Source organism: Choloepus didactylus, chromosome 18 (assembly GCF_015220235.1).
Source record: "Choloepus didactylus isolate mChoDid1 chromosome 18, mChoDid1.pri, whole genome shotgun sequence".
Lineage (NCBI taxonomy): Eukaryota > Metazoa > Chordata > Mammalia > Pilosa > Megalonychidae > Choloepus > Choloepus didactylus.
The window spans coordinates 52637372-52653110 of NC_051324.1; the positions used below are offsets into that span (position 1 = coordinate 52637372).

Here is a 15739-nt window from a genome sequence, read left to right on the forward strand (position 1 = left end):
CTGGATACTTCCCATGCTCTCACTTCATCTAAGACACTTACACATTTACATTTAAAGAAAAGAGCTTCTTAGTCAAGACCCAGAATCTTTAGTTGTGGAAGGAGCAAAGTATGGTGGGCCAGGTAAGTCCTATGAAATCCCAGCTCCATAATTTATTATCTGTGCAAACATGGTCAAGTTGCCATGAGTTTCCTCACCTGAAAAGTAGAGATAATAATACCTCCATCGTAGAGGTGTTGAGATGATTAAAAGAAATAATCCATGTCAAGCATAGGGTTCAATAAATGAGGGCTTTTATTATTATAATATTTCAAGAATCTAAGATGTCATCGATTGTGAAGGTGACCATTATTTTATGAAGGGAGGGAGGAGGGAGGAAAGAAAATGCAGCCGTGTAAACAACAATAATGCATTCTCTTGGCATCAAAGGTAAGATACATCCTGGTTTCAGAGATGTAAAAATATGAAAAAAATGTGCTTTTTTGAATGGTTGAAATTGGTCACCATTATGGAATGTAGCCACTTGATCTAGGAGCTAAACACTGGCTACCAACAGGAAGCCTGGGCTCTGAGCCTTGGTCTGTCTGTCACTTGGATGACCTTGAACTTTCCCTCTCTGGACCTTGGTTTCCCTGTAGACCATGTAAACAAAGGATGGACAACTTCTGCATGCCACAGGGAGGTGTGACTCACTGAGCAATGGGAGCTGCCTTTGATGGTCTCTGCTGCCCCCTGCTGCCTGGAAAATAGAGTTGGGTCTTGACTGAGATGATGATACAGCACCCCCAGGGGTGGTGAAGTGCAATCAGAGGAGGCAGCTGAGCTAGTATGGCTAGACTCATCCTCCATCCCCTTTTGAATCTTTTTTTTTAAGAAAAAAAATAATTTTTTATTAAAAACGGTAACATATACAACATAACATTTCCCATTTTAACCGCTTCCAAGTACATAATTCAGTGGCATTAACTACATTCCAATGTTGTGCTACCATCACTACCATCCATTATTAAAACTTGTCCATCATTTCAAACAGAAAGTTCGCATCCATTAAGCATTAACTCCCCATTCCTCACCTCCACCCTGGCTCCTGGTACCTTGTAATCTTCTTTGTCTCTATTAATTTGCATATTCTAGTTATTTCATGTAAATGACATCATACAGTATTGTTCTTTTGTGTCTGGCTTATTTCACTCAACCTGATGTCTTTAAGGCCAATCAGGGTAGACTTCTGGAGTTATAACTGTACACATATCCCTTGTTACCCCAATCCATTTGGTTCCCAAGTTTCAAATAAGAGATGAGATCCTGAAAAATATATTCCTTCTCTCTCTCCCTTCAGTCATCAAGTCCTATAGTAAAAAACTTAGACTTTAATGTGCACACATATTCTAGGCAATCTTGTTAAAGTACAGGTTCTGATTTGGTAAGCCTGTGGCCTGAGATTCTGCATTTGTAACAAGCTCCCAAGTGAGGTTGATACTGCAGGTCTGGGAACCACAATGTGAGCAGCAAAGCCACAGCAAAATGTCCCACATCAAATCCTTTTTAAAACAAGGCATATGTAACCATGACTATGCTGACTGATGCTAGAATAAACAATCTGCACTCCTTATCCCCAAGACAGAAAGACTGATCCAGTTCTGTTTGTATACATTGAAGGCAAATTTTTTTTATTTTCTAACTGGGGAAGGGGCAAAGGAGCAGGAGAGAAGAATTGAGGGAACAGAAGGGGTCAGAAAGGAGGGACAGGAGGGTGAAGGAAACAAAATGGTATCTCTGTCCAACAAGGTCTCTTCAACTAGATGTGAAACCTGGTATGATGAAAAGGTGGTGAGGTTGTTGTAGATGTGAGAGTTGGGGGGCAAGCAGGGATGCTGCAGGACCACAGAAAAACAGACACAGTGAGATCCAGAGTTGAAGACGGCCATTCTCCGAAGCTGTCAGGAAACTTAGCAGCCTTCTGATGCTCAAGAACTGAAAACCTTAGGAGCAGGAGTTGGAAGTCTTGGCATGGACAGGCATTCTCTGTGTGCACACAGGCCTCCTAGCAGTTCTGTGAGCAGCCGATGTAGTTGAGTGACAGCAGGAGGAGGAATGGGAGAGCACAACCCATGCCCTGTGCTGGCCCCAGGGACCCGGTCATGTTCACCTGTGTGACCCCAGGACACACACAGTAACAAGCACAGAGTAGGTGTGTGTTCTAGTTTGCTAATGCTGCTGGAATTCAAAACACCAGAAATGGACTGGTTTTATAAAAGGGGGTTTATTTGGTTACACAGTTACAGGCTTAAGGCCATAAAGTGGCCAAGGTAATGCATCAATAATCGGGTACCTTCACTGGAGGATGCCCAATGGCATCCGGAAAACCTCTGTTAGCTGGGAAGACACATGGCCAGCGTCTGCTCCAAGTTCTGGTTTCAAAATGGCTTTCTCCCAAGATGTTCCTCTCTAGGCTTCAGCTCCTCAAAAATGTCACTCTTAGTTGCTCTTGGGGCATTTGTCCTCTCTTAGCTTCTCCGGAGCAAAAGTCTGCTTTCAAAGGCCGTCTCCAAAATGTCTCTGTAAGATTCTGTATGGTCTCACTAATATGAACAGACATTAATGAACAAACTTTGGGAGTTAAAAGCTGACAACACAAGCGACCAGGAGATAGAAAGAGGGCAGAGATCAGCCATTTGATGCTGAAGGACTACAGAATGTTTAGGATTGATTGCATAGATCCAGAAATGGATAGCATAATACTGTGTGATGGTAGCACGGTATTGTAAGTACACTGAACAAAGATGTCTGTGAGTAAAGCTGAAAGAGGTGGGATAGGAGAATGTATGACACCAGAGGTAAAGATAGATGATAAAGACTGGGACTGTATAACGTGGCAAAAACTGGAGTGGCCAATGACTGTTACTAAATATACAAATATAAAAATGTTTTTGCATGTGGGAAAGCAAATGGATGTCAACCATGTAGAAATTTGAAAAGGGGATGATATTCAGGAAAAAACATAATTAAAGCAAACTGGAGTCTATGGTCAACAGTAACATTGTAATATACCTCCATTAAATGTAACAAAGGCAATATGCCAATGCTAAATGTATATGAGAGGGGGATATATGGGAGGAATATGGGATTCTTGGTAGTGGTGTTACTTGCTGTCCTTACTAGTATATTGTATTGTATGACAGGTTATTTTTCTTTTTATCATTTTTTTCTTATTGCTAAAAAAAAAACAATTTTTCTTGTAGTAATCAGTATGTTCAAGTGCTGATTGTGGTGATAAATGTACAACTTTATGATGATACCGAGAACAACTGATTGTACACTGTGGATAAATGTATGGTATGTGAATATAACTCTATATAATTGTAGGAAACTATATATATAGGATTAAAAGTGTTGGAGAAAACATCATGAGAGGGATGATGCCTCATCAATATGGACTAACTACAATGTGTAAACTCAGAATTGAATCTTAGAACATAGCCTAACGTGGACACAATAATTATAATAGTCCCTAGATTGTAAGCTCTTACAGCAGTTAACTCTATCCCTGAATTGTAATGCCTATCTCTAAACTTTGAGATGCTGATCCCCTAGTGTATAACCTGATTGGTCTCTGGAACAATGCATATCTCTGAGACACATGAAACTCAGAGCTAGAGCTCGGCAGATATGAATGTCAGTATCAGTGCATAGAGCCACTGTCAAAAAAAAAAAAGCTGAAAAAGAGCCCAGACTTCAATTAGTGATATGAATGAAGCAGGTCTGGTTAAGACCAGGGCAAGCCAGGCCAAAGGGTAAAGGTTGAAACTGATTGTGTTTTAAAACTTCAACTTCCATATGAGACCAAGGGAATAGATATCTATTTGGTACAGGATCTAAATTTTCTAAATGCTACAACTCTACAGTCGATTTGTTCAAACACCACAATTGCATGGAACTTTGAATAGGAAGTGAAATATGGTAGGTTAGTATAGGCTGCAGTGAAATAGTGACACATCCCAGAGTAATTTGGGCAGATAATAAAAAATATATTTACAGCCTCCCCCTCCCCAGGCCCAAGGATCTGGGGGAAGGTGCGGATGTGTTGGACATCCTCACCTGGACTGGTGTTGATGTTGTCACAAACATTGGGACTGGCGGTTTGATGTGCTGAGCCCTCGAGCATGGGACTTGCCCTCATGAAGCTCATTACCACAAAAGAGAGTCTAAACTTGCATGTAATGGTGTCTAAGAGTCTCCCCCTGAGTACTTCTCTGTTGCTCAGACGTGGCCCTCTCTCTCTAACTGAGTCATCTCGACAGGTGAACTCGCTGCCCTCCCCCCCTACGTGGGACCCGACTCCCAGGGGTGTAAATCTCCCTGACAATGCAGAATATGACTCCCAGGGAGGAATGTAGACCCGGCATCGTGGGACGGAGGACATCTTCTTGACCAAAAGGGGGATGTGAAAGGAAATGAAATAAACTTCAATGGCAGAGAGATTCCAAAAGGAGCCGAGAGGTCACTCTGGTGGGCACTCTTACCCACACTTTAGACAACCCTTTTTAGGTTCCAAAGAATTGGGGTAGCTGGTGGTGGATACCTGAAACTATCAAACTACAACCCAGAACCCATGAATCTCGAAGACAGTTGTATAAAAATGTAGCTTATGAGGGGTGACAATGGGATTGGGAAAGCCATAAGGACCACACTCCACTTTGTCTAGTTTATGGATGGATGAGTAGAAAAATAGGGAAAGGAAACAAACAGACAAAGGTACCCAGTGTTCTTTTTTACTTCAATTGCTCTTTTTCACTCTAATTACTATTCTTGTTATTTTTGTGTGTGTGCTAATGAAGGTGTCAGGGATTGATTTAGGTGATGAATGTACAACTATGTAATGGTACTGTAAACAATCGAAAGTACGATTTGTTTTGTATGACTGCGTGGTATGTGAATATATCTCAATAAAATGAAGATAAAAAAAAAAAAGAGAGAGTCTAAACTTGCATGTAATGGTGTCTAAGAGTCTCCCCCTGAGTACCTCTCTGTTGCTCAGACGTGGCCCTCTCTCTCTCTAACTGAGTCATCTCGACAGGTGAACTCGCTGCCCTCCCCCCCTACGTGGGACCCGACTCCCAGGGTTGTAAATCTCCCTGGCAATGCAGAATATGACTCCCGGGGATGAATGTGGACCCGGCATCGTGGGACTGAGAGTATCTTCTTGACCAAAAGGGGGATGCAAAATGAGACGAAATAGTTTCAGTGGCTGAGAGATTTCAAATGGAGTCGAGAGGTCACTCTGGTGGACACGAGAGGTCCCTCTGGTGGACATTCTTATGCACTATATAGATAACACCTCTTAGGTTTTAATGTATTGGAATAGCTAAAGGAAATACCTGAAACTACCAAACTCCAACCCAGCAGTCTGGACTCCTGAGGACAATTATATAACAATGTAGATTACAAGGGGTGACAGTGTGATTGTGAAGACCTTGTGGATCACACCCCCTTTATCTAGTGTATGGATGAGTGGAGGAATGGGGATAAAAACTAAAGGACAAATGGGGTGGGATGGGAGGATGATTTGGGTGTTCTTTTTTCACTTTCATTTTTTATTATATGGTCTGGTTCTTTCTGATGTAAGGAAAATGTTCAGAGATAGATTGTGGTGACGAACGCATCACTATGTTATCATACTGTGGACAGTGAATTGTATACCATGGATGATTGTATGGTGTATGAATGTATTTCAATAAAACTGAATTTAATTAAAAAAAATGTCTCTGTAAGCTGAAGCTCCTCTCTCAGTTCCAGTGCACTCTTCAAAGTGTCCCTTTTGGCAGTAGCTCCTCTTCAAAATGTCACTCTCAGCTGCACTGAGTTCCTTCTGTTTGTCAGCTCATTTATATGACTCCAGTGATTTTATTTAGACCCTCCCTGAATGTATGGGGTAACACCTCCATGGAAATTATCCAATCAGAGTCATCACCTACAGTTGGGTGGGGCGCATCTCCACGGAAACACTCAAAGAATTACAATCTAATCAACACTGACATGTCTGCCCACACAAGATTACATCAAAGATAATGGCGTTTTGGGGGACATAATACATTCAAACCGGCACAGTATGATTCTAAAGAATCAGTTGAAAAAAAATTTCAGGATGTGAGAGGCTTCTTCTTAAATCATTTAAAGAAAATCCCACAATTAGGCCTAAGTATATTTGTCGATTGAGTATGTGATAAAGGTGGCATCTCAAACAGATGAGAAGACGGAAAATCCAACATATGATGTTGCAGCAAGTGAGTAGACATCCAGGAACAACAACAACAACAAAAAACATTGGGTCATACCTCAAATCATGGACTAGGGCAAATACCAAGTGGGCCAAAGAAATAAATGCAAAAAGACTGACAATTCAAAGGAGGATGGGCGAAGATATGCCCCCTAATTCATAGTGAGTGATACCATTGGTTAACACCCAAAACTCACACAACATGAGGGTCCGGCAAGTCTGAGGAAACCAGACACCTCCAGAAAACACTCACTTTGCTGTTCACATCACTGCCACTGGCTTGTAATACACTTGCGGCAATGGTAGCCAGGCCATGATGGCACAGCACCGTAGGTAGGGCACCCAGATAAGGGCTCACCGGGCAGCTGGGCCTGGTGTTGCCCTAACCTTTGCAAGCACTCTGGTCTGAGTACATTAATCTGAACAGGCTCATGGGGCATCCTGACACACATTAACCAAACTCACCAGAGACGGATGATGAGTTAGAAAGCTAAATCCTTAATTTGCAGGGGGCGATGCTCCTTTCCAGTGACAGAAAACTCATGTCTACAATCCAGGGCAACCCCCTCTAAAGATCATAATACCTGGGAAACCAAATTAGTCAGCAGACAATGGACTAATCAGAGGGGTAGTGGAAAAAAAACGGTGAGGTCTGAAGAGCCATAAAAATTATCACAAGACAGGCAGTGTGCTAATCATGTTACATACACACATTGCATTATTTAATACTCATTTGACCATTTACTCAACAGATATTTACTGAATGCTTAGTATACGAGAGGCCCTGAGTACTGGGGATATGTTAGTTGTGATGCTGGAGAGCCCCTGGGGGTTCTGAGAGGTCCAGACCTCAACCAGGGGGGCTGACACTGTGAGGGTTCTTGACTTAGCCACAGGAAAGAATTCAAGGACTGGTCAGTGTGTACAGCCAAGAAAAGTTTAATGCGTAGCAAAAATACACGCTGGAAGGAGGTGAGTGGTGGTGTTCTCCAAGGGAGGAGAAGCACTCCCCAGGGACTGGGACTCCTGTATTATAAAGACATGGAGGGGCCCTTCCCCTTTTGGTTATGCTAATGAGGAACAGATGAGCTGCACCTTTCCTTGGTTCTTTTCAGCCAGGATCTGACCTGAGTGAGGAGTACGTGTGTACGCGTGTTCATGCCAAAAGGAACTTCCTGTTATGGCTGTTAGGATCACTCTCCCCCTCCCTCTCTCCCTATGTGCCCCAAGTGGACCAAATAGACAAGATCCCTGCTCTGGAGTTTATATTCTATTGGGCTCAAGAGACAATACACAAATGAACGTATACAATGGTCCGGTGATGATGAGTACTGGTGAGGAAAACAAACTAGCCCCTGCTTGGGGTGTTGCCGGGAGGGACCCCTTCCCAAGACAGGCTTTTCCAGAAGACACAAACGACTGACTCACAGGGGCTTTCAGAGAAAATGGAACCATGGTCAGCCTGGTAGAGACAGCTTATCAGAATGGATAAACACACCATACTAATCGGTGTATATCTGCCCCCCACTCTGTAAGACACACAAACACTCTCAAAGTAAAATGAAAACTTAAATCAGCCAATGAGAACATGTCCTCGCTTCCTTCCACATTTGCCCTGCATAAGCTTCTTCTTTCCCTGCCTTGGGCACAGCTCCCTTCTGCTTCCTGAACTGGGTGCTGCCAGATTCATGAATGGCTCAATAAAGCTGTGAGAGCCTAAATTGCACGAAAAGGTTTTCTTCTACCAAGCACCAAGGGGAGAAATAAAGCTAGGTGAGGGAGAAAGGAAACGCCTGGGTGGATGGCAGGAGATGAAGCACAGCCAGCCATTATTATTCCCATTTTGCAGACCAGGAGGCTAAGCTATAGAGAAATGACTTGGCAGTTCTCATGATCTGTAATAATTATCTGTAATTTCTCTCAGATTCACACAGAAGGTAATGAAGCCCAGAGGGGTTAGGCAAGAAGTCCAAAGTCACACACTGAGTCACCGGGGTTTAGTAAACGGTCCGGCGGGCTTGAGCCCAGGTCTTCCGGGTCTCTGCTGCAAAGCGCTGCTCCGCCGGCTTCCTTCCTGCCCCTCAGCAGCCTGTCCCGTGTGGTCAGGCTCAGCGACACTTCACCTCTTCCTGGGCCGAAGTCCAAGAAAAATGTCTCTTCCGTCGAGTGGGCCTTTTCTAGGCTCCAGGCACGGCACTTCGATGGAAGGAGTGGTGGTCAAGCACGCAGAATCTGGCGCCAACCCACCTAAGATCAAATCCCACCTCTTCCTCCAGCTTGCTTGGGCAGTTTGCGCAACCTGTGTCTCCCTCAGCTTCTCCACAGGCCTGTTCACCTGATAAGTTTGGAGTGAGGAAACCACTTAGCACGACGCCTGATCCAGACAAGAAACGCGGTGGTTCAGGCTTCGCGGTCTTGAGGGTTAAAGGATCGGCCAGCTTAAGGTCGGACTGTGTGACAGTTTCACAGCCATGAGCCCTTCAGGGGAACCTCTTCGGACACCAGGACCCACATTCTAGGCTACCAGACCACGGCCGCCCCGTTAGGGCAGTTTATGGAACCCCAAGCCCGCAGGCATGCATTAACGTTTCCACGTCTCAGCTGGGGAAACTGAGGCTCGGGAGGTTAGACAGCTTGCCCCGCAAAAAGAGCCAAATAGAGCAGGACGAGTTCTGACGCCCTGGGCGGAGAGCCTGGCAGAACCGATCGCGCGTCCCGACTACTCTCTGCAGCCCCTGCAGGCGATCCCGGGCACTCGTCGGCTGCCGGCGCTCGGCTCTGTCTTCCGCCCCGACGCAGGCTCCGGGCCCTCCCGTTACTCCCCGAGCACACACTGGGGACCTCGTGGCTTCCTTTAGGAGACCTCGGACCGCTCCCCGCCAGCACCGCCCTGCCGCAGCTCCTCCGGCCGCCCACCCCCGATCCCGCTTCGCTCAGTCCTCGGGCGAGAGGCGAGGTCGCCGCGGGCCAGCTGCCGCTCCCGCGCGCCCGGCGGCCGCCAGGTGGGAGTCGGGCCGGCAGCAGCCACGCCTGGTGGCGGAGGAGCGGGCGCGACATGCAAATGACGAACTGCTCTTCAGACAGGGGCAGACGGGAGCAACGGGACTGTACACATTCTCTTTAAAATGTAGAGAATCCCAAGTTCTGGCCGAGAGACCGACGCTTTGCATCCACAGGAGTGGGCGGAAAACAAAGGAAGTGAGACCCGGAGTAAGCGGCAGGGTTCCAGCCGCGGGTTGAATATGCGCGACAGAGGGAGGGCAGCGGCGAGGCAGAGGACGCGAGCATCGCTTCTCGGCCTTTTGGCTAAGATCAAGTGTAGTATCTGTTCTTATCAGTTTAATATCTGATACGTCCTCTATCCGAGGACAACATATTAAACGGATTTTTGGAGCTGGGAGTCGGAATAGGAGCTTGCTCCGTCCACTCCACGCATCGACCTGGTATTGCAGTGCTTCCGGGAACGGTGCACCCTCCGGGGACAAAGTTTGTTGAACATCAGCAGAGTTGGTTCTACCGTGTTTTTCATGCTTCAGAAACTTTTGCCTTATGTACTTGATACGCTTTCTTTATCTGAAACAGCTTCTTGGTGAGAGAAACCATAGCATGTTCTTTTTCCTTAGCACATCAAATGGCTTCTGTTCTTGTGTTTTCTTTCTGGTCCCTAGATGTTCCTGTGGTTAAACGACCAACTGGTGACTCTCTACCAGTGCTCAGAGAGCTTTTCTCTTTTTCTCTCTCTCTTTTTCTCCCGTCTCTCTATCTTTCTTTCTTTTTAACCCTTGTTCACCTTTGTCAGGCAGATGTCATTTCTGTCTCATACCGTTAGATGCTGCGCATCCCTGTCTGGCCCCCCCACCCCCGCTTTTTCTTTCTTTGACCCATTTGTTTTTTTAATTATTAGAGAAGTTGTAGGTTTACAGAAAAGTCATGCATAGAATACATAAAACCCAGAGTTCCTACACTCCACCCTATTATGAACACTTTGCACTAGAGTGATACATTTGATACAATTCATGAAAGAACATTTTTGTAACTATACTATTAACTATATAATCCATTTTATACAATAGGGTTCACTGTGTTGTACAGTCCTATGTTTGTACAGTACTATGTGTTTTGTTTTTTATTTTTACTCTAGGAACATACATACAACCTAAAATTTCCCCTTCTTAACCACATTCACATATGTAAGTCAGTGGTGTTAATTACATTCACAGTGTTGTGCTACCATCACCAGCATGCATTACCAAAACTTGACCATCAACACCCTGGAGCATTTTATCAAAGGGGAAATGGAAGCCTGAAGAAGCAACCGGCTCAAGGTCAAGGTCATACAGAGCAGGGCCCTGCTGAGTCTAGACCTGGGTCTCTGATCCTCCCTGGGGGGCTTTTGTCAGGAGACCCCCGCCCCCAACCCAGCCTGCTTGTCTGGCCCCATTCAGGGCGGGCGCGGTGTTGGAGACCAGCTCTGGCCCTGGGCTTGCTGGATAGCGGGAGCCAGGACACTCTCTTCGGCCTTCCCGGGGCTCTGCGACCTTGGACCCTCATGCCCTCCTTCCCTCTGTTCTACTCACCTTTTCCATCTGTGAAAAATAAAACATGCTAAGTCCTCGGCTGCCTTCCTCAGTGAGATGTTCAGTCACCCCTGGAATGCTCCAGATGAAAGATGGTTTCTGCTTTCAGCAAAGAGCCAGGACTCCTGGGTTCCAGCCCCATTTGGCCAAGGGGTCCCCTTGGACCACTTTGTGCTTTGATTTCCGTATCTTTAAAATGGGAACGATAATAGGACTTTCCTCCTTGCATTGTCAGAATGATCAAATGAGTTAATATGTATGTAAAACACTTAGAATAGTGCCTGGCACACACTAGGCTGGCCCCTTTTTAAACCGCTCCCCAACTCCTACAGTCTTGTCTGTCCTCAGGAAATCCCTTCTGTCCTCATCTCCTTAGCCCTAAAGATTCTCTCTTTGCTGAAACCCGTCTGCCTTGAGGCACGGTTTCCCCGCAGATTTATCAAGCGGGAGCTGTTTCCCCCCTAAATTGACCTTTGAATCTCAGGCCTTCATTCTCTGCTACTCATGACCTACCCACCCCAGTTTGTTCAGATCCATTCCTTGAAGGTTTTAATTTCTAACTTCTTTGGCTTTCTTTAACGTGACTTCTGTCCTAACATCTGAGGAATTCAATATCCGCAAAGAAAAGATGGCTCCCGCCCTGGAACCGAAGGAAAAGAAGGAGCTCCTTGCTTAGTTCGTGATATATTTATTTGATCTTTGAACCTGATTCCAACCTTGGGAATTAATCCTAGGATGAACTAGTGGGAAGGGGGATGATATGTGGGGCAGCATGTGACTCAGGAGGAGAGCAGAGACATATATACCTCTGATACTAAGGTGGCCCCGCAGGAGACCAGATTCAAATAACCACCATGAACTCGGGTTTCTCCATTCAAGAAATATTTACTGGGCAACTACTATGTGCTAAGACTAAATGACAGGTGTATAGGGACGAAAAAGGCCGACAGGCCCCTAACCTGAGAGTTCACAACTCTTTTGGATAAAACAGAGAAATAAGTAATTACAGATTCACAATCTCTAACCTGTAATTCCCACCTCCCGAAAAACATTTCTTTTTCATGAGTTGAGCCCTCATTCATTTGTCGGCAAAACAGAACCTCGAAAGATTTTGGTTATGAACCTATGAGAAAAGAGTTTATTTCTGGAACACAATCTGACCTCAATATGATTTGAAATCAGGAGAGAAATGGCTCTATGGAAAGAACACTATATTATAATTAAAATTGTTCTGAAAAAATGGTAGAAATAGGATGAGATAATGTACGTTCAATCTTGAATTTGCCCCTCTCAAAAGTATTTCTTTTATGTGTCTTGAAACTAACTTTCTATTGGTGTCTTGTCTGCCTTTCAACATATTGTCTTGTCTGCCTGTTGAATGTATACAGATATATACATATACAGATATTGCGCCGGTTTGAATGTATTGTGTCCCCCAGAAAAGGCCATATTCTTTGACACGATCTTGTGCGGGCAGACCTATCAGTGTTGATTAGTTTGTAACTCTTTGAGTGTTTCCGTGGAGATGCGCCCCACCCAACTGTGCCTGATGACTCTGATTGGATAATTTCCATGGAGGCGTTACCCCACCCATTCAGGGTGGGTCTAAATTAAATCACTGGAGCCGTATAAATGAGCTGACACACAGAAGTAACTCAGTGCAGCTGAGAGTGACATTTTGAAGAGGAGCTACAGCCAAGAGGGACACCTTGAAGAACGCACTGGGACTGAGAGAGGAGCTTCAGCTTACAGAGACATTTTGGAGACGGCCTTTGAAAGCAGACTCTTGCTCCAGAGAAGCTAAAAGAGGACAAATCCCCCAAGAGCAACTGAGAGTGTCATTCTGAAGAGGAGTTGTGGCCTAGAGAGGAACGTCCTGGGAGAAAGCTGTTTTGAAACCAGAACTTGGAGCAGACGCCAGCCACGTGCCTTCCCAGCTAACAGAGGTTTTCCGGACGCCATTGGCCATCCTCCAGTGAAAGTACCCAATTGTTGATGCCTTACCCTGGACGCTTTATGGCCTTAAGACTGTAACTGTGTAACCAAATAAACCCCCTTTATAAAAGCTGATCCATTTCTGCTGTTTTGCATTCCAGCAGCGTTAGCAAACTAGAACAGATGTATACGTATATATACATACATACATTCCTGGAGTCCCAAAAGAAAAAAGAGAAAAACCTCTTTGCAGCAAGGTTCAAAGCTTTAGTTCTGTAACGACTGTAAAGAAACCTGGACCTTAAAAGGAAACTGCCCCTGGAGTTTCCCGGAGGCAGCAGAAGGCTGCCAGGGGGCTGCCTCTGGAAAAGGCAAAGACATTCCCCGATTGTCCGGATCACAGCTTTAAGTGAAATAGATCTAATAATTGGAAGTAATTAAAAGCAGGGCGTAGAAACTCCCAAATCCCACCACCCTGATACAAAACTTGTAAATCCAACTTCGACAAGATAATCTCTTTCTTTCTGTCTCACCTATCACTTCCCCCAAGGCCTAAGCACCTAAGGAGCTATGAGGGAAGGGCTGGGTGCAGAAAGATGGGGGAGCTGTGGTTTAAAATTCTTTTTCCTTACCAGTTCTGGAAATTAAAAATGATAGGCATAGACTCCCCCTCCCCAGCCCCGAGGATCTGGGGGAAGGTGCGGATGTGTTGGACACCCTCAGCTGGACTGGTGTTGATGTTGTCACAAACATTGGGACTGGCGGTTTGATGTGCTGAGCCCTCGTTCACGGTACTTGCCCTTATGAAGCTCGTTACCGCAAAGGAGAGTCTAAACTTGCATGTAATTGTGCCTAAGAGTCTCCCCCTGAGTACCTCTCTGTTGCTCACATGTGGCCCTCTCTCTCTCTCTAACTGAGCCATCTCGACAGGTGAACTCGCTGCCCTCCCCCCTACGTGGGACCCGACTCCCAGGGTTGTAAATCTCCCTGGCAATGCAGAATATGACTCCCGGGGATGAATGTGGACCCGGCATCGTGGGACTGAGAGTATCTTCTTGACCAAAAGGGGGATGCAAAATGAGACGAAATAGTTTCAGTGGCTGAGAGATTTCAAATGGAGTCGAGAGGTCACTCTGGTGGACACGAGAGGTCCCTCTGGTGGACATTCTTATGCACTATATAGATAACACCTCTTAGGTTTTAATGTATTGGAATAGCTAGAAGTAAATACCTGAAACTACCAAACTCCAACCCAGCAGTCTGGACTCCTGAGGACAATTATATAACAATGCAGATTACAAGGGGTGACAGTGTGATTGTGAAGACCTTGTGGATCACACCCCCTTTATCTACTGTATGGATGAGTGGAGGAATGGGGATAAAAACTAAAGGACAAATGGGGTGGGATGGGGGGATGATTTGGGTGTTCTTTTTTCACTTTTATTTTTTATTATATGGTCTGGTTCTTTCTGATGTAAGGAAAATGTTCAGAGATAGACTGTGGTGACGAACGCATCACTATGTTATCATACTGTGGACAGTGAATTGTATACCATGGATGATTGTATGGTGTATGAATGTATTTCAATAAAACTGAATTTAATTAAAAAAAATGTCTCTGTAAGCTGAAGCTCCTCTCTCAGTTCCAGTGCACTCTTCAAAGTGTCCCTTTTGGCAGTAGCTCCTCTTCAAAATGTCACTCTCAGCTGCACTGAGTTCCTTCTGTTTGTCAGCTCATTTATATGACTCCAGTGATTTTATTTAGACCCTCCCTGAATGTATGGGGTAACACCTCCATGGAAATTATCCAATCAGAGTCATCACCTACAGTTGGGTGGGGCGCATCTCCACGGAAACACTCAAAGAATTACAATCTAATCAACACTGACATGTCTGCCCACACAAGATTACATCAAAGATAATGGCGTTTTGGGGGACATAATACATTCAAACCGGCACAGTATGATTCTAAAGAATCAGTTGAAAAAAAATTTCAGGATGTGAGAGGCTTCTTCTTAAATCATTTAAAGAAAATCCCACAATTAGGCCTAAGTATATTTGTCGATTGAGTATGTGATAAAGGTGGCATCTCAAACAGATGAGAAGACGGAAAATCCAACATATGATGTTGCAGCAAGTGAGTAGACATCCAGGAACAACAACAACAACAAAAAACATTGGGTCATACCTCAAATCATGGACTAGGGCAAATACCAAGTGGGCCAAAGAAATAAATGCAAAAAGACTGACAATTCAAAGGAGGATGGGCGAAGATATGCCCCCTAATTCATAGTGAGTGATACCATTGGTTAACACCCAAAACTCACACAACATGAGGGTCCGGCAAGTCTGAGGAAACCAGACACCTCCAGAAAACACTCACTTTGCTGTTCACATCACTGCCACTGGCTTGTAATACACTTGCGGCAATGGTAGCCAGGCCATGATGGCACAGCACCGTAGGTAGGGCACCCAGATAAGGGCTCACCGGGCAGCTGGGCCTGGTGTTGCCCTAACCTTTGCAAGCACTCTGGTCTGAGTACATTAATCTGAACAGGCTCATGGGGCATCCTGACACACATTAACCAAACTCACCAGAGACGGATGATGAGTTAGAAAGCTAAATCCTTAATTTGCAGGGGGCGATGCTCCTTTCCAGTGACAGAAAACTCATGTCTACAATCCAGGGCAACCCCCTCTAAAGATCATAATACCTGGGAAACCAAATTAGTCAGCAGACAATGGACTAATCAGAGGGGTAGTGGAAAAAAACGGTGAGGTCTGAAGAGCCATAAAAATTATCACAAGACAGGCAGTGTGCTAATCATGTTACATACACACATTGCATTATTTAATACTCATTTGACCATTTACTCAACAGATATTTACTGAATGCTTAGTATACGAGAGGCCCTGAGTACTGGGGATATGTTAGTTGTGATGCTGGAGA

At 45.0% G+C, this 15739-nt stretch overlaps 1 non-coding gene across 1 annotated transcript; it reads left to right on the forward strand.

Moving 5' to 3' along the window:
• Positions 1-9563: 9563 nt before the first annotated feature.
• LOC119515038 lies at positions 9564-9754 on the forward strand. Its single transcript, XR_005212935.1, has one exon. It is a non-coding gene; the product is annotated as a U2 spliceosomal RNA (small nuclear RNA).
• The last annotated feature ends 5985 nt before the right edge of the window (positions 9755-15739 follow it).